This window comes from Ptychodera flava, chromosome 17 (assembly GCF_041260155.1).
Source record: "Ptychodera flava strain L36383 chromosome 17, AS_Pfla_20210202, whole genome shotgun sequence".
Taxonomy (NCBI): Eukaryota; Metazoa; Hemichordata; class Enteropneusta; family Ptychoderidae; genus Ptychodera; species Ptychodera flava.
In genome coordinates this window covers 22556304-22575771 of record NC_091944.1, presented here as the reverse complement: position 1 = coordinate 22575771, position 19468 = coordinate 22556304, and the positions used below count along the sequence as shown (strand labels likewise).

General features: G+C 38.3%; 1 long non-coding RNA gene across 1 annotated transcript; it reads left to right on the top strand.

Moving 5' to 3' along the window:
- Positions 1–6227: 6227 nt before the first annotated feature.
- Positions 6228–7232, top strand: LOC139115805 (uncharacterized). Its single transcript, XR_011548191.1, has 2 exons — positions 6228–6408; positions 6976–7232. It is a non-coding gene; the product is annotated as an uncharacterized lncRNA (long non-coding RNA).
- Positions 7233–19468: the final 12236 nt, after the last annotated feature.

The window sequence follows — 19468 nt, the reverse complement described above, 5'->3', positions numbered from 1 at the left end:
GTGTTGTGTGGTTTAGGATGTTACACAGCTATAATACGAATCATGGAAGTCCAGGGTACAAAATCTAAACCCCCTTTACGCAAGTGACAAGGAATGCAGCATTTCAGACTAAAAGTGTATTGGCTTGGTCCATGTTGTCATCGTTTTCAGAAATGACAATTACACTCCCCAGGTCAAACAGCACAGCTGAAATCATGTACAGCTGGTAATTTAAGGCAATTTTGGACTACATGATCATGTTCCCCTCTGCCTGAAGGAGTCGCATGTTACAGATTCACCGTATATTGCAGAGTGGGGGAATTATTAAGATTCCCTCGCCGGCTATGGCTTAGTCCGTGCAAGCGCCCTCAGCGGTTAAGCCAACGAGGCCAAGTTCTGCCAGGCAGTTCACTTGCTAGACAGACCGTTGAGGGCGCACCACCTTATGGTTGAAGATCGTTCACAGCTGAACTGAATGAGGGACTGTGAGAGAGTCGGCTGAGTATGTGAAAGATGCAGCCACCTGCATGGTAGGAAGTTTGAAATAAATGCTGGCGACAATATCGCTTTTGATAACTCTTGCAATTTCCTGTGTGGAAGTGTGGCTGTTACTTCTGACGTCTGCATGAATATCCTACAAAGTACATTGAAACTCTACCATCTGCCTAAATCTGTACTTATGGTATACTATCGTTGGTCTTGAACGTTGTACCTGCCCAAACTGAAGTATTTTGATGTGGTTTGTGTGTCTGATGATGACAACACCGGTCATTGAAGTCTAAACGGAGAAAATTAAATCGCCGAGCGAGGAACCTATTCATAGCTTTCTTGTAGAGCAGCACACAGTATGTGCACCGTTCTTCACATATCTTTATTGGAACCGCCAGTAAAGGACATTGCTTTACGATTTATCTTAATTCAAACCTGCACTTTGAGTTCTGGTCTGTTGCTCATCATACTCATATGCACATCCTTCATTAAGCTAGCATGTGCCTTGAAGTTAAAAATCAAAACTTTTGCATAAACATTCCGTTAAAGAAATTTTCAACCATACTTTTTCAAATCAAGAATAAAAATCTGGGGTCACAAAGTTTGGCAATATGGAAACAATTACCTTAAATTTACTGATGTCTGAAATTTAAAATGTCTGTCAGACAACTCTATGATGAGCCGATAAAGAATGAAAAGTTTCGATTTTTGAAAAGACAAGTGGCTCCAAAATAAGCCCCCACAAGAAGTAGACTAAAAACGTATTGTAAAAGTTTGAGACTCCAAATATCTGTCCCAAGGTGCACTCTTCCTTAAATACACACAAACTAATTATTTTGAACACAAGATTAATACAAGAGTTGCAGCTGATGGGCATCAAGCTGGAAATCCATAATGTGGTAGCACACTTCAAAAATGACTGATACATGGAACTGTGACTGATTTGATATATATTTTATTGTCTATTGCAATACAATGTGAGTGAATCGTGGAATTATAAAGACTTCTGGAAAATATGTTGCTTGACACCAGTTTATCCAGTTGGCATGTTTTGGTCTGATATGTCAGGGAGTACAACATGTCAAGATCCTGTGTTTGGACATTATTAGATTTTTGACACTAAGGAAAGATCTCTGTGTCCATTTGTACCTTCGACACTGTGATATGAATGACCAAGGACTTTTTACTGGTATCTTCATGTTGTGTTTTAGACATATCAGTTGCCCTACCACCACGTCAAGGTACATGCCATAGGTAGGGTGTATGTGTGTGTGGGTGTGTGTGGGTGTGTGTAAGCATGTGGTATCTGTGGAAATGTCGACATCCAGGTTTCCCATGGAGCTCTGCATGTATATCGTGTGTGTGTGGATGTGTGCTCACACAATGGAATGTATTGTATTGTGAGCCTTTTGTAGCTTGGTATGTTTAGCCTGGCCGGTAACCATTGCCGCATCTTCATTGTTGGTCGACCCTCTGCAGTTGTTAGGTCTTGACACAGAAGAGTACGGTGACACATACGTAGCCAGTTGCCCTATCACCACGTCAAGGTACATACCACCGATAGGGGTCCTTAAACAACACAAAGGTCTCTAGTCTACTACCATCTTGCCAATATGTTGTACTTGATGTTTCATATTATTCTGAGCAACCTCCTGAGAGCTCGCATTGACAGTGAATTCAAAACGTTCAGGAGTGTTCTGACAAAGTCCATGGACAGCACAATCGATACATCCAGTTGACTGAAAGTTACATGTGCATGTATTTGTCCATTTCTGTAATCCACTCTGAGTGTTCTTCGCACTGGTAGCTCTCGTCGGTCAACTGCAAAGCAAATTTAAAGTGTAAATGAAAGCTGCTTAAGTGATGCAAAAGTGGTAATGCATCTATCACAGTGTTTTTCACCTGTACGGGGAGTGAGGGCCTAACAGGGGAATTTGACGGCTAATTATAATCGACAAAATCACGAAATAGCGAAATGAAGAAGTAAAGAAACCTAATAATAAATTCAAATAAAGAAACTGCTGAGAAAATCTTTTTTCCACAAAGAAATTAATTTTACTCTTGGAAAATAAAACTTTTCTTTAAAGAATTGAAGTTTGCTGCTCTAAAGACATCAGGTTATATCATCCATTTAAGTAACACAGTTCGCGCTCAGCAAAAATCTTAAACTCTTGAACAATGTTTACTTCTGTTTAACAAAATAAAAAAATGCTTTTGAGAAACAAATATTTTGTTTAAAGTTAAAGTTATTTTTGAAAAGTTAAAGTTTTTTAAGTTTTTGAAAACAGTTTACCCCAAAAATAAAGTTTCTTGTACAGAATTAAAAGTTTGCTGTGGAGAAATAAAATTTCTTACAAATATTAAATATATTGTCTAGAAGTAAGAGTTTATGTTCAAAAGTAGTAAATTGTGTAACGTGTAGGAGAGTTGGTACTCTTGAACAATTTTTGCTTTTGTTTTACAAAAATAATAAACACTTTTGAGAAACAAATATTTTGTTTAAAGTTAAAGTTAAAAATACTTTTGAGAAACAAATATTTTGTTTAAATTAAAGTTAAGTTCATTTTTTAAAAGTTAACATTTTTTGATCAAAGTTTTCCGTACAAAATTAAAAGTTCGCTGTGGAGAAATAAAATCTCTTATCAATATTAAAGATATTGTCAAGAAAAAATTATAGTTTATTTTCAAAAGTAATAAAGTTCTGTGGCGTGTAGGGGCCACCATATCGACGAGTTACCAATTTAATCCTATGGAGCAGAGGCGTTCGATATACGAGGCATGTAATAAATATTGTTTCGCGCCCAAGGGATGGTGCTCATGAAGGTAATATTGATGATGCCCGAGCCGAGCCGAAGACGAAGGTATTATCACGGAGAAACCAGAAATCTAGATGTTGTTGTTGTTGTTGACCAATAAAATTCAACGAACATAACTATTGTGTTGTTGTTTCATATGTAATGTAGGTGTCCTAAGAAACACTACAAGGACACTATCATTATTTGACCCACAACATTACGTTTGAAACAACAACACAATAGTTATGTCCGTTGAATTTTGTTGGTCAACATCAACAACACGACTAATATAGACATAAACATCAATACCAACAACAACTATATTTCTAGGTTCCCTGTGGTATTCTCAATAATACTCTCATGAATGAAAATCACCTACAAAATACTTCATCACCAGACTCTCTGCTGTTGGTCCTGCTTGTTCCTCAAGTCGAGAACCTTTATTTGAGACAGAAAACTACATAGGAATTGGCAGAGAAGTCTGAGCCTGAACAGTTACATTGATATTTGTAATGAAGAACTGTGCAGTTCGGTTTAGCTGGATTATGCTAAATAGAAGGCGGATCCATATACATCGAGCTATTCCCATGATTCAATTGCAATATTTACGTCACTACATTACCGTTCCCTTTTGTGACCATATATGGCGCGTTGTTAAACTTCCGCCGTTTGGATTTTATGTGAGACCCACAGGCGTTCGATTAAGTGGGTAGTTTCTAAAAGTGTAGTTTATGCTACGTTCCGACGTTCTCTTCCGTAGCGTTATCAACGGTGATAAGGCTAAGGAGCGGAACGTCGGAACGTAGCAGAAACTACACTTTTACAAACTACCCAGACAACAGAACGCCTGCGGTGAGACCCATTCGTTTTGTGCCCTCATAAATTGAAGAATGCCGTTAACGATCGTGTTTTTATTTCTGTGTTTGTTTATCTGATTTTTTTGCTCTTTGTCTTCACAAACGTTTATTCTTCAATCACCAAACCCTGAAATGAAGGTCTATGGCATTTACACCCACCCCCCCCCCTCTCTCTCTCTCTCTCTCTCTCTCTCTCTCTCATGTACAACTAGCCTAGATTGCTTTTCCCTTCGCTTGCCTCCGTACCTCCGTCTTCACTACTAGACTAGACGGTAGTGAAGACGGAGGTACGGAGGCAAGCGAAGGGAAAAGCAATCTAGGCTAATGTACAACGTAAGCTTCGGCAGCTAACACATATATTCGTGCACCAAGTAAAAGACAGAAACTTATTCTTACCTCTGAATTGCGTATTGAGCTGCAATGTTGTTTCCATTCTGCTTGCGCAAAAGTCGACGTCGTTGTCGCTTTTCTTTTATACCCTCATGTTGCCAGGATGATAGCTACGTCACACACCCTCGATCCAATCACTATCGAAGGTATCACCAAATAAGGCAGCCTATTCTACAATAGACAGTGCAGGGGAAGGCCCACTATCGTCTACGACTACGGACTTCCACCGTGACCACAGTAAACTAGCTTTGGGTGAGTCTTTATGGAATGGCCATACGCCATATGCACAAAAGTGAGTTCACTACTGTGTCATTCAGTGTACAAGCAAAGGGAGCTCAGGCCCCTTGTTTGTTTGTTTATGCGTGTTTATTTATTTGTTACGTATGATTATTTCCATATACAATAAAGAACCAATAAGGAGTTGTATATGTGTTCATAAGGGACCGTTCAGTTTTTACGGCCGGGGGCGGCAAAATCCAGGGGGGGGGGTCATCCTACTTTTGGAATCCGCGAAGGGGGGGTCATCGCTTTTTCACTGGTAGGAAAGGGGGTCACCACATTTTCAAAAACATAATACCTACAATAATGTTCACTTTATGCCATGGCCATGATCGACCCTCTTTACCGGCGGGCCGCCTTCGGCGGCCCACTACAATAAATAGACTTTCTGTATTACCCATGACCCTCGTAACGGGCAGATGCCTTTGGCAGCCCACTCCAATTAGGTTTACTTCGTGCAACGGCCATGATCGACCCTCTTCACCGGCGGGCCACCTTCGGCGGCCCACTACAATAAATTGACTTTTTACAATAGCCCATGACACTCCTAACGGGCAGATGCCTTTGGCAGCCCACTCTAATTAGGTTTACTTCGTGCAATGGCCATGATCGACCCTCTTTACCGGCGGGCCACCTTAGGCGGCCCACTACAATAAATTGACTTTTTACAATAGCCCATGACACTCTTAACGGGCAGACGCCTTTGGCAGCCACTCCAATTAGGTTTACTTCGTGCAACGGCCATGATCGACCCTCTTTACCGGCGGGCCACCTTAGGCGGCCCACTACAATAAATTGACTTTTTACAATAGCCCATGACACTCTTAACGGGCAGACGCCTTTGGCAGCCACTCCAATTAGGTTTACTTCGTGCAACGGCCATGATCGACCCTCTTTACCGGCGGGCCACCTTAGGCGGCCCACTACAATACATTGACTTTATACAATAGCCAATGACACTCTTAACATGCAGACGCCTTTGGCAGCCCACTCGGTTTGGATTTGAACTCCGGTACACGGCGCACAGAGAACGGTTTTGTTTGTTTTTCTCGTTTGTTTGTCTATGCATGTTTGTTTATTCGCTTTGTCCCAGGGAGCATGAAAAACAAAAACCCAAGCATATAAACAAATGAGCAAGCAAACAAATAAATAAACAAACAAAAATATACAAACATACAAACAAGCAAAAATACATAACAAATAATAAACAACCATACAGGCAAACATAAACAAATAAATAAATAAACAAACAAATATCATAGAACGTTCAATAAATAACAAAAATACAAAAAAGTAAACAAACAAAGGTATACACACATGTATAGGATGGTCTCAACAAGACACAACAAAATAAGTTTCACGGTAATGCTATTGGTATGTGTCCCCCAAGCTTGTCACGACCCCTTTTATTATGAATAACTGCAAAACTATGTTTATGCAGTCTGACAACTGGGTGCCAAATTTGAATATGTTAATGAGCTTTCCTTTCGAATTGTCACGTGACATGTTCACTGCATCTCGTCCGTTGGCCCGTCATCAGGCCATTTTCTCGTTGCTGATTTTAACACTTTCAGACCTCGGAGACGAAGGGAAACCAAACGAATGAGTTTTATTCAAAGGTATGTGGACCTGTGTGATTTTTTAGACGGAATTTCGGCGAATTAGTATGCCTTTGCGTACAGACAGAGAATGCTGCACAGCTGCGATCGAGTATTTTTCATTGTGGGACGAACTGTAGGGCCATACGATTTTCTCAAATTGATGGCAATTTTCAATGAAACTTACATCTAAATATTCGTTCTATTTGAAAAATATTTCTGTTCAAGCTGTAATTTGACTAGCGACCACAGAAACGTGAGCCGAAAATTGACATCGAAATCCAAGATGGCGGCGGTCTTTACCAGCTACTTTTAGCGAGGGCAAGTACTGTATTAGACGACATCAAGTGCGACATCGTCGTACTTTTCGCGCACTCAGTTGTTAAAAAAATTAAAGTAGACCATCCAAAGTATTTCATTATATGAAGTGTAAAAAGAGTTATTTGTAGGGATATTTTGATGAATTTCAACCGTAAAAGACGTCAAACCTTCCCGTGACATATCGATGGAATGTGCATACATGGCTTCACGTGTTTCTGTGTATGCCACTTGAAGCAAACTTTAATCGTCTTTCTTTCCTTATTTCAGATTTACACCCGTTTTGCATCGAAGAAAAAACATTTCTGAAGATATCTGACAGACTTGCCGTGTTTTGTGGCGTGAAGGTTTTTGATTAACGCTGATTGACGGTAGAGTCGAGTTGCGATTGGATTTTTAGTCAGTTTATCACACTTCACGGGTCTCTCTTTCGACTGACGCTCAAGCCGTCGTTTCTGTTCTGTGGAAGGACTGTATGTTTTCCGCTCAAGAAGCCATTAAAACAAGGGAAAGCTGTTTAACAGTAACATTCTGTATTTGATCTTGTGCATTTTTATTTTATTAGCTCTGACGAAAGTGAATTGTGGTTGGTAATCAGTGGTTATTTCCGGAGAGCTTTTTATATGGTTTTTCCTTCTTTCCTCCTCATTCATCGGCTTACTTAGTCAGTTCTGACATACAGTGTGAGTTGTCTGACAAAGTCAACAATATAGTTGAAGGCATTGTTACAAATAGATTAAGGCTGTTCATAGTAAGAATGAAGTCTCAGACAGTATATTTTTGGGCCTTGAAGGTAAAACGGCTAGATAAGCTCAGTAAGAGTGAAAAGGATAGTTTGTCGGGGAAATTATGGGTCAGAAAGCATGTTGATAATGATTCTTATCGCATGTGCGAAAAAATCAAGAGAAGCATCCTTCTGAACAGTGACAGTAAGAAAAGTCTTAACATAAACAACTTGTTCTATGAAATTGGTGTTTGTAGATTACCATTGACAGTTGGTCTTAAAAAAATTAAACAATTGGCCACTATGCGACTGACAAAATTGCAAAAATTAGCACATACTCTGACACCTTTATCATCTACCTTAGGCTCGTTAACTGCTAAACATGTGCAAGCCTATATAAAAATGCTCAAATTGCTCAAGAGGGTTTACTTAGTATACAGGCATAAAAAAGAGAAAGTACAGGAAACAAACTTTTCTTGCAAAACCAGGAATTTGTTGTTATCAGTTCAAAGACTTACAGATAAGTAAAAATGTGTCAGGTCGTTAGCAAATATGAAATTGAAACACAAGTTTGTAGTGAATCAACTGACTGATTAGAAAGCACTGGCAGATGTATGCAACTGCATCAACAGAAAGGAAGACAGCATTTTCTACTCAATGACATTGAAACAAAGTTACGGAAATCAATAAATATGATGTCTGCGCATGTCATACAAGTCATCAGTGAAGACCATATTTTCAAAGTCCGTCTCAAATCAAGTCATGTTCCAAAATTAAAGCGTAGAGTTGCACAAATCACAAAAATGAAGGAAGATGATTTCAAACTATTGTGTAATGGGCGACCCTTGATACACAGAATACCAAGCAAAGGTGGTGTAGTGAGAGTGCACATCTCTGGCAAGGGAGGCGGTAAACCCAGGGTCAAGGAAGCTCATCCAGATAAAACTGATTGTGGCCCTTGTGGTAAATGTGGCAAGGTTTCTGCAGTTAAATGGTATCATAAGACAAAAAAGGAAGAAAGATACTTGACTTGGTTAGAAAAAAACTATGCCATAGCTGCTAACATGTGTATCTGTAATGCATGTAATCATGTCCTTGACAAAGCATTCAGTCAGTACTTAGAGGGTAAAGATCCCACACAAAATGTGGATCTAAGGCGAAGACCGCAAAGCAAGTGTACAGTTTGTGACAATGAGAGTGTTAAAACAAATAATATAGATGACAAACAGTTGTTTAGGGCTTTGTTTAACTTTGCTGTCAATGATCCTGAAATAGAAATACCAGTACATGCACCTTTGTGTGCAGAGCATTATCCCTATGGGCAAAACGGCACAGAGTACATTGTGTAATGCCTGAGTGTAATCGGTGTCTGTATGGTCAGGTTAGACATCCACCTGATGTTTTTTTTTGCTCGATAATTTTAGAGAGCAAGGGGATTATCCAAATTTGGCATTGAAATCAGACAGTCCTATATGTATGTGTTGTTATATGAAACTCTATCGTTTCACCAATGCTCTCAAACAACAACAGCATGGTCATGTTTCTGATAATGATAGTCTTATAAAGATAAATGAATCTTTGAAACAAAAAATCAATGATGTAATTTCAGGGGATATCGAAGAAGTTGCTATTTCTAGGGTAGGTCATTTAGTCTGTAAAAAGCTTGTCAATAGAGAGCCACTTCTCTTGACAGAAGTAAAGTCTCACTACATTGAACAGATCTCAGAACTTTATACAGAGAAAGGTAATAATGATAGGCCTTTGGAATTTTACACTGAGAGGTCAGCTACATTTTTGAAATTGGAAATGGCAAAGATTTATGGCCACCACATCTCATTTTCTACTGTGAAATCTGGAGGCATTGTACAACGGCACTCTCATTTTAAGATATGGTGCAAATACTAGGGACATTCTTCACAAACAGTATTTTAATATGTCAAAAACTGTCAATAATTTAGAAACGGCCTGTTCTGCGCTTAGAGCTGAGCTTACACGGAACATGACTGCAACAAGTCCAAGCACAATATCTCTCTTGTTTTCAGTTGCTGAAAACTTGTCAGACAGACTTCACTCTCAAGCAGCAAACTTTATTGATAAATACCAGAAAATCCCAAATTTATCTTCTATTGATCTCAAAAAATTGGTAAACGAAATTGATCCTGTTCTCTGGAATTTTGTCTGTCTGATAACACAAAGTAAAAAAGAACGCTCAGAGATGTTTCGGAATAAGAAATGAAGAGGAGTGCATTCCAAATGCAACAGCGCTTCAGTATCACTGGCTTCGCTCTTGTTTTATTTCAAAACTGTGGAGTCAAGCACACACCTCTGTCATTTCACTCCCAAAATATTCAGAACATGGCTTTAAATTGACTGGTAACAATTTGGCAATTCTATAGGACAGTGATGAAAATGTTGCTGCTGCAGAGGCTAATGTCAATCAATTTACAAAGGGTTGTGCTTGTAAAACAGGTTGTGAAACAAAACGCTGTAGATGCAAAAAACATGACGCTCTGTGTGGGCCTGGATGTACTTGTAGAAACTGTTTAAATACAAAGGCTAGCAATACTGAAGACACTGTCACTGATAGAGACACATTAGAAGCCACAAATGAGTTATTGTTAGAGGAAATGAATGTAGATAGTGAGGATGATGAAGTAGAAATAATTTTAGAAGAGGAGGAAGAATATGATCTGCCTGAAGAATATGTTGTAGAGTTGGAAGGAAGAGACATATATGAAATAAATAGTACTAGTGAAGTTGAAAATGAACTGGATTGTGAGAACAGTGATGTTGAGTAAGCTCTGCATGCTCAGTATCTTTAAAACATGGTCTAGACAACACACTGAACCCCCTTAAAAATATACAAATACAAAAATTAAAAAAAAAAAAAAAGAAAAAAAAGAACAAAAAAGGCGGTTTAAACAAGTTATGTATTGAGCAGTTCATCAGGTTCAAATATTTGCAATGTAAAACATGCGTCAGCTGATCGGAAAACGCAGCAAAAAAAACCCACAAAAATACAGTGAACGGAAATATCACTACAATATTTTAATCCTGGTTTATATACTGTATTTAACAATATTCGCGTGAAGAAATGTTCCATGATTGTTTTAATCAAGCAAGGAAAAACTCATGCGAATCACGGTTAAAATAACCGTGTGCGAATGATCAAAGCTTCACTGTGCATAGGCCGTGTACAACGCCGGTAACACACAGCCCTGTCATGCAGAGCTACACTGTGCAGTGTGTACAGATTCGCTATAGCGCTGTGACCGGCCTCCATACAGTATGGGACGAATTCTGGTCCAATGAAGCTAGGGGGTTCAAAATTGGCACACGCATTTCTTTCCTATAAGTGCCACGACCTGTAAAGTTTCACGACTGTTCACAACATGTAAGGCTCCTTAGCTGCTCCGTAATCAAGACCAAACATGGAAACACAAGTTTAGTGGACCATCGAGTCAGACTGAACAAGTTCGAAATCCTTGTATCTGAAATTTATTCAAGCCGTAAATCACTTTCATCGCCAAAAGTAAATATCCGAGAAAACAATTACCTATCAATTAGAGATTCCAAAGTCCTAGAGAGTGTATTCCAAGTCCGTATTTTGAATACGGTGTATCCAGGATGACATGGCTCCCGCCATATTTGTTTTGAAGGCAAAATGACGTCATTTTTTATAGACAGCGCCCCCACAGTTTGCCCCCTCCTCTCAGACTGTATGCATGCACAGTAATCCCCTCCTCTATTGTCTGTGGTTTACGCGGTGCCTTGTCAACAACGATCGCGATGTATAGGCGCACACGGTACGCACTGGACAACCACTCATTTTACAGCAAGTTCATGAAAGGGACACTGACTAAATAGTAAACACCCTTAAGTTCCCATGTAAAAATACCCCCTGAGGCAGCCGTTATTATTTACGTCGAAGAATTCGGGCAGGGGAGGGCACTTAAAATTGAAAGCTACAAGCATAGGGGATTGCTCAAAATGCGGAAAGGAACAAGAGGGGCTCCTCAATTATTTGGGAAATGTACTGAAGCATTTTGTGCAGTTATGAATGATACAAAAATAATAGCAATGAATTAAAAACTGTATTTTTAAAATTAGCGTCACTGACACTTTGATCATATCTGGTTAGATGTGACTGGCCAGAGTGAGTGTCCATACGATATCTAATAGCTTATATTGGCCTTAGGTTGTAATAATTATAATGTCAGGTGCATATGGACTAATCTTGATGTACAGTACATCAAGTACAATATCAAGTATGTATTGGTAGGCAACTGTTGCAAGGACACATACAACACCATGCAGACTGGTACATCAAAATTAGTTATGCAATCTACTATACCAACCTTAAAATGTCTACTTGCAATATTGTATTGCATGTAAACAATATTTGGTAATTAATCAAAGAGAAAGAAAGAAAACGATTTATTATTGCCTTTGAGGTCACAGTTATTGCTCAAGATAAATAAATTCAAGAATGAGATATTTGGCATTTTATTTTATTTTACTTAAAACGAGAAAAATTATCCCAAAAATACAATATTCCAGATTTTTGCCCAATTTGAATAAACTGATATAAATCATCTCTTAGAACCTTCATGTTAAATTTCAAAGCACTCTGACCAGCAATGTCAATAAGATAGTTTTGGACCAGGAAAAGGAAATGCCCTAATTTGTATTTGTATATTGCCCAATAGAAACAAAATATGCAAGTTTTACCACAATTTGAACAAAGTTGTTTTAAAGCAATTGGAGAAGTGATTTCAGGAAAAAATGATCCAAAAATACACAAATGATAATTTCACCACAATTTGAAGACACTCAACTAAGGTTGCCCCTAGGAATATGCATTTCAAGCATAAAAACAGTCAGACATGCGATTTCAGAGAAGATGGTTTTTTGACCACAGATGTGAAAGTTCCCCGAAATTACAAATCTGAATGTGAACACCTACAACAACAACAACAACAGCGACGACGACGACAACAGCAACAACAACAACAAGATGGCGGATATATATCTAGAGTAATTGAGCTATTTAGACTCCGATAAGCTTTCAATTAGGTAGTGAAAAACAACATTTGAACAGTCCTTCAAGCGTAGTGGGACTGTGCCATTATACAGGGTTTGGACATGTTTCTACAAGCATTGCATTCTACACATACTCAGACGGAGCAAATTTAACCCATAACCCTTTCACCCCCAGTTCCCTGTATACAGGTCTATCTTTACCATAGAAAACAATGGACTTGGGACAAACCATGGTGGTGAAAGGGTTAAAACAGGATAGTTTTGCTTATGGTCAATGTTAGTAACTTGTGTTAACGTGGCTTTTTCAGTGAACGTCTGTCAAACTTCCCCACAATGCACGACGTACCCTAAAAAGTGTTCTACAATCTGCCATAATAATATGAAATATGAAAAAAAATCGTGATCTAAAGAATGCGTAATTAACTCTTGCGTCAGCCTTTCCATTCGTAACCAATAAAACCCATTATTTGAATGCTAATGAGGTCTGCACCTTAATACATACATTGCAATTTGTTAGGTGGAGTTGACAGGTTGGTACCTTCCATGTTGTGCATACAAGAGGTCGAGTCCTGACAACGTCTTTGTAAATGACAAATGCATGACGAGACATTCCTTTCGCGTGACGCATTTACCACTGCACATTAACATCTCCAGGTAAACACCAGTTCGGCAATGACAAAGCATAATCATTATTATGGAGTGCCTGGGACCCAGTCGCCATTTGCCTACAAAAAGCCACTCGTCACAACCTATCGCTGTAGTGATTTGCAAAATGTATTCAATATCTTCGTTTATGGGGCCTTATGTATTCTTCCTTTTAGCTACCATTCCATTTTGATTTTCTGATCAACATCATTTTGAATTCACCTCTAAGGCACTGGGCTGTTAGCTGAGCAAATCTACTGATGCAATTTTTTTATTTTTCATTCTAACGCTTTTCTCTTTCCGTTGGTTTTTTTTTTTACGAATTGCAGATCTGTAACGAAATATAAATTCTTATAGAGGGATTACAGAGAGAGAGAGAGAGAGAGAGAGAGAGAGAGAGAGAGAGAGAGAGAGAGAGAGAGAGAGAGAGAGAGAGCACGAAGGAAGGAGGGCAAGCGTAAACATCAGAATCTTTCTCGAAGTCAAAACAGGCTTTCATATTTGCTTACTGGTAAAAGACGCCCGCATTTCATTTCACGGGCCATACAGACGTAAACAGGCAGACGTTGGGGACCGTCTCAGATTGTCACATAAGTTAAAAAAAGCGAAATTCGTTCGTTTACTGGGGACAGGGTTTGATCTCCATTCAATAAGTGAACTTCATATTTCGCACTTTTATTTTGTAGTTACATGTACTCTTTACATCTAGTGTGTAAAAATTACAAAAAAGTACACACTTGTACCAACACATTTTGCTGTAACTGTTTCCAACTCGTTCGCGTCTTCCCATGGTTAGTACTCAAATTTGATCGATTACTTGACGATGTAATGTGCTCAGTGGATACAAATTCCTCAGTGGCTCTCTGGTAGACAACAACATTTCGCAGTTTTGAACTTTCGTTTAGGGGGGAGGGGGTTTTGATGTAAAGATAGGAATTTCGTTTCTTGAACTTATGCGACAATCTGAGACGGTCCCTTAACAGACGAGTCTTGCCATGCACAAAGAACGTTGTCTTTTGAAATACATGACTTGAAAAAATACCATGTCATCATCAAATCGAGCAAAACTACTTTCGAGGGCAAAGAAAACCCGATATATCCCGTGTCAAGCCTTCCGTTTTTTTTCAAGAATTATGAAACATTTTTGTCATATTCGCACTCTCTCCATCGAAGAGTGCAAACGAAAAATAAAATAAAAAGTTCCCCTTATTATTATGCAGTGCTATTCACGTACATGTCCTTGAATGACTTGATTGGCATGCCTTCATACAATGCCCCTTTCGTCAGCAAGCTGAAAAGGGGATCGCGTGATATCGATTGCAAGACGATTGTCAACAAGCAATAAAAAGTGCGTTTCAGGAAGTGACATTTCCCCATTGTGAACGGGGCTGTGGACGACGACCCTCATATTAAACATCCTTAGACTACATGTAGAATGTGTCCATCATACACATCACAGCGCCACCTAACTGATAAGGGCCACGCAAGCTGCTGAGAAAAGCTTGCATAAAGTCGTATCAGAGGAGGCGGCAATAAAAATATTGACAACATACGATATCACGAAATCTTTAAAGAATAAATCGAAGGATATGAAAAGAAAATCGTTTATGAATAAATATAAGAAATACAAGAGACAATCAACCCTCTACCATTCATTTGATTTCACTGCGCATTGCATGCAAAATAACTATGATTTTCCACCAACAGAGTCTAGATACCAGCCAAGATAATGATAAACTTTTCATATAGTCGGCTGCATTTATGAAAAAAAAAGGACCTTACCCCAAAAAATTGCTACAAAAGGTTTCTCTACGGTTTTCTATAGAGTCAAATGTGCTAAATAACATAGTAAAAGTCTACCAAAATCTGACCACCGGAAACGCGTCATTTTCAAGATGGCGACAAAGATGGCCGCCATATACTTAAAATGGCCATAACTACTTAAATATTAAACCTAGACTAGCGATGTCTACCGGTATGTCTACCACCATGTTTTAGTGGTTTAGGAATCCAACTACCATATTAAACTACCATATCTAGATTATAGACAAGTGGTCATAAGTCCCATAATTTGCATATTTGTACATGTATTAAAAATAATCACTGTCACATTCTTCGTCCGGAACATGTTGCTCATGTGGATTTTCACAATTTCTGAGGTTAGGTAGTAAAGGGAAAGCAACTCCACACATCGTTCATATATGGTTTGTTTGCGTTTTGTGTATGAAAGTGTGTATAATATAAGTGTATGTCATGTTTGGCTGTTTTAAGTAAAGTGTTGCTTAGCCATGGCGAGACGTACCCGTAATCTATGTGTCTTGATGTTACTCCACACTGGAGCAGAGAGACAAGTGTGACACTGCGATCCTTTGGCGCTGCGTTTCGAAAACAGAGTTTTCTTCATCAGTCGCTTAAAATTCATTCTTGATTGGTGAGACGTGTTGAATGGTTGATTGTTTTTATTTAGTAGTATGTTGTTCCACTTACGTTTGGTGTTCAAGTAGGGAAGCTAGAATGTCTACTGGTTGGTCTTGTTGTGTTTTTGTAGGTTCGTGTGAACCTGAGTTCGAGCTGTCGTCGCTTTTGTGAAGTCTGGCGCTTATAAGTCTATCGCCTATATTTCTGTTCCTTCTATATGCGATTATTGGTTGATTTTGGAACAGTTTTTTTAGTGTTTCGTCTTTTTAAGTTCACTCAGTTTTCTCTCAGGGCTTGCTTGATTTTTGTCATTTCGATGTACGGGCTATATGTTGTTATGAAGACTACTGTATTGTTGGTGGCGTTCTTTCTTTCTTTTTGTTGCCCACGCTGTCTTTTTCTGCTTTTATGATCTGTTTCTCTGATAATGCGTTCTATTTCATTTTTAGCTCATATTTGGTATGTGCATAAATAACAAAAACAGCTTATATGGTGAGTCGGTGGCGTCTGTGTGTCTCTATGTATGTATGTGGGTATGTTAGTGCGGATGTATGTCCGTCACATGCAAAAGCTCCCTTACCGCCAAAGCTATCATCTCAGTATTTGGTGTACAGGTAGATGCAGGGGCTGAGATGTGACGTTGTTCAAATGGACGTCAAAAATGTGCAAATGAGGTAAGAAAAAGGGAAATCCTGCAAATGTGTAGGAGTGGTGGTATGCTAGTGACTGAAACAGGCTACTCCACTGACCTTGAATCATTTTCTGTCATTGTTTTTGAACTGTTACATATTAACAGACCTGCTCAAACTAAGAGGGACTAGCTGTTTTTGCTATGCATGTTGCTAAAGTTGACCTCCAGTACCTAAAGTTTCAGACGTTATTTACTTTTGTCATTCTTGTTTTTCTGGTATATATATTTCTTGTTGTTTTTCTGGTTTTACTTTGCAGAAATCATTGTCATAACATCAACGTAGAATTTTCCTGCACTGAACAGTCAGATAGAAACAACATTTATTGTTGATCTTTGGTACCCATACTGATATGTACAAATTCTGATCAAATGTGACGGACACCGTATAATTGCGGTATTTTTATATTGTGTCTTGTAATTTTTCACTAAATTGTGTGACTTTCTCTGTAAAATCGATTTCGTTGTTGCATGTTCTGATGTATCTTAATGTTTCACCTTTGATCAGACCTTTGAATGTTGCTGCCGGATAGCTGGAGTTTCTTTGTAAGAACTGGAATGTATCTGTTGGTTTTATGTGTGTCTTGGTGTCGAGAATGTTCTTTTTGTTGTATCGACGATCTTTGTAGATAGTCAGGTCTAAATATGTGATTTCTTGAGAGGAGCTTTCAAACGAAAATTTGAAAGTAGGATGCATTTTGTTGATGTTTGATATGAATTCATTGAGTTCGTGTTGTGTTCCGATGAAAATCAGGAAAACATCGTCCCTGAACCTCAGCCAGGTCGGTATTTGTTGTTTGTGTTTCTGTATTATTCTCATTTCTATCTCGTGAAATGTAATATCTGCTATTTTCAGCGACGAGGGAGACCCCATAGAGCACCCCCATATTTGCCAGTAGAATTCATCGTTGAATTCAAATGTGTTGTTTTTTAAGATTATTTTTAAGCAGAGCTATCATGTATTTCGTTGGTGGCTGCTTGATTATGTGATTGTTTGATGATCTCTCCTGATTTCATGCTCTGCCGACTGATTCAACTGGCTCATTATGTGGTGTATTTGTGTAAATTTAAATTACATCTAGTGTTACTAGTGTTGCATTGGCCGAAACTTCACACGAACCTACACAAACACATCAAGACCAACCAGTAGACATTCTAGCTTCCCTACTTGAACAACAAACGTAAGTGAAACAACATACTACCAAAAATAAACAATCAACCATTCAACACGGCTAACAAATCAAGAATGAATTTTAAGCGACTTATTAAGAAAACTCGGTTTTCGAAAACACAGCGCCAAAGGATCGCAGTGTCATACTTGTCTCTCCGCTCCAGTGTGGAGTAACATCAAGACAAGTAGATTACGGGTACGTCTCACCATGGCTAAGCAACACTTTACTTAAAACAGCCAAGCATGACATACACTTATATTATACACAATTTCATACACAAAATGCAAACAACCCAAATATGAACGATGTGTGGAGTTGATTTCCCTTTACTACCTAACCTTGGAAATTGTGAAAATCCACATGAGCAACATGTTCCGGACGCAGAATGTGACAGTGATAATTTTTAATACATGTACAAATATGCAAATTATGGGACTTATGACCACTTGTCTATAATCTAGATATGGTAGTTGGATTTCTTAACCACTAAAACATGGTGGTAGACACAGACATCACTCGTCTAGGTTTAATATTTAAGTAGTTAGGCCATTTTAAGTATATGGCGGCCATCTTGGACGCCATCTTGAAAATGACGCGTTTCCGGTGGTTAGATTTTGGTAGACTTTTATTATGTTATTAAGCACATTTGACTCTGTAAATTACCGTTGAAAAACCTTTTGTAGCAATTTTTTTAGGGTCAAACCATATTTTCAGCCGACTAATAGCCACCACTTGTTATGGATACCTCGGGGAAAGAGATTCACTTGTTCTGTATATCCCCGGGATGATTTAAATGAAAATAATGTTTGAAAAAATCACTTTATTTATTGTTCACCAAATTTGCCATTGCTCAGTTTCTCACTGTTTGGCAGAATAGAGCCAGGAATTCACAAATTGCATATTCTCTCATAATCGTCACTTTGGGCGCTCTTTTATGGGTACCATTGACCAAACCAGATTTGGATAACTACCCAAGTAACAAATCCAACAGGGCTAGTGATGTGTCATCTGCAAATGACAAACAGCTGAAAACTCGGAAGAAAATATGAGTAAATTTTAAAACGTGTCTTAAAACGGGAAGATTGAACTTTTTTTAGGATTTTTATGGGAATTTGAAAATAAATAAGATTGCAATCGCGATTCCTCCAGCCAAACGCCCCCCCCCCCCCCAGTATTGTGAAGGAAGCTTCACATGTACTGCGGATCCATCCTTTATAATGGAAGTTTCGGAAGAATTTTGAACTCGTGTATACTTCCACGCCTTGTTAACTCGTTTTTTAAAGATGTCATACAGGGCTCTGATAGCACACAATGACATATGTCAGTATTGTATCAATTAACTGCTAATTTGCATACTTGATGAATTTTTGTAATTAAGGTGATATTTCTAGAAATACTGCAGCAAATTTGATGAAACTTGGTACAGATCTTTAACACACAGTCTCATATAAATTTACACAGACACTTAGAGGTGTCATGCGAATTAATTGCTAATTTGCATATTTAATGAACTATCATAATTAGTGGGCTATATACAGAACCACTGCATCAAATCTGATGAAACAGGGTACAGATGTTGATATTGCACTACTATAATACTGTGTGAAGACATTAAGCAGTATTATGTCAATTAATTCCTAATTTGCATATTTGATGAATTTTTGTAATTAGTGGGATATGGATGTTGAAATTATTCATCAAATTTCTTGTAATTAGTGGGATATGGATGTTGTTAACATTTGAATGAAGACATTTATCAGTGTCATTCAAATTAAATGCTAATTTGCATATTTAAAGAACTTTCCTAATTAGTGTGCTATGTCCAGAAATACTGCATCAAATGTGATGAAACATAGTACAGATGTTGTTGATCTTTCAGTACTGTAGTACGGTGAGAAGACATTAAGCAGTATCGTGTCAATTGATTGCTATTTTGCATATTTAATGAACTTTCATAATTAGTCTGATATGTCCTAAAATGCTGTCTCAAATTTACGTGTTATAGATGTTGATCTTCAAGTAGTATTATGGCATGTAAAAATATGTAGTAGTGTCATGTCCATTAATTGCTGA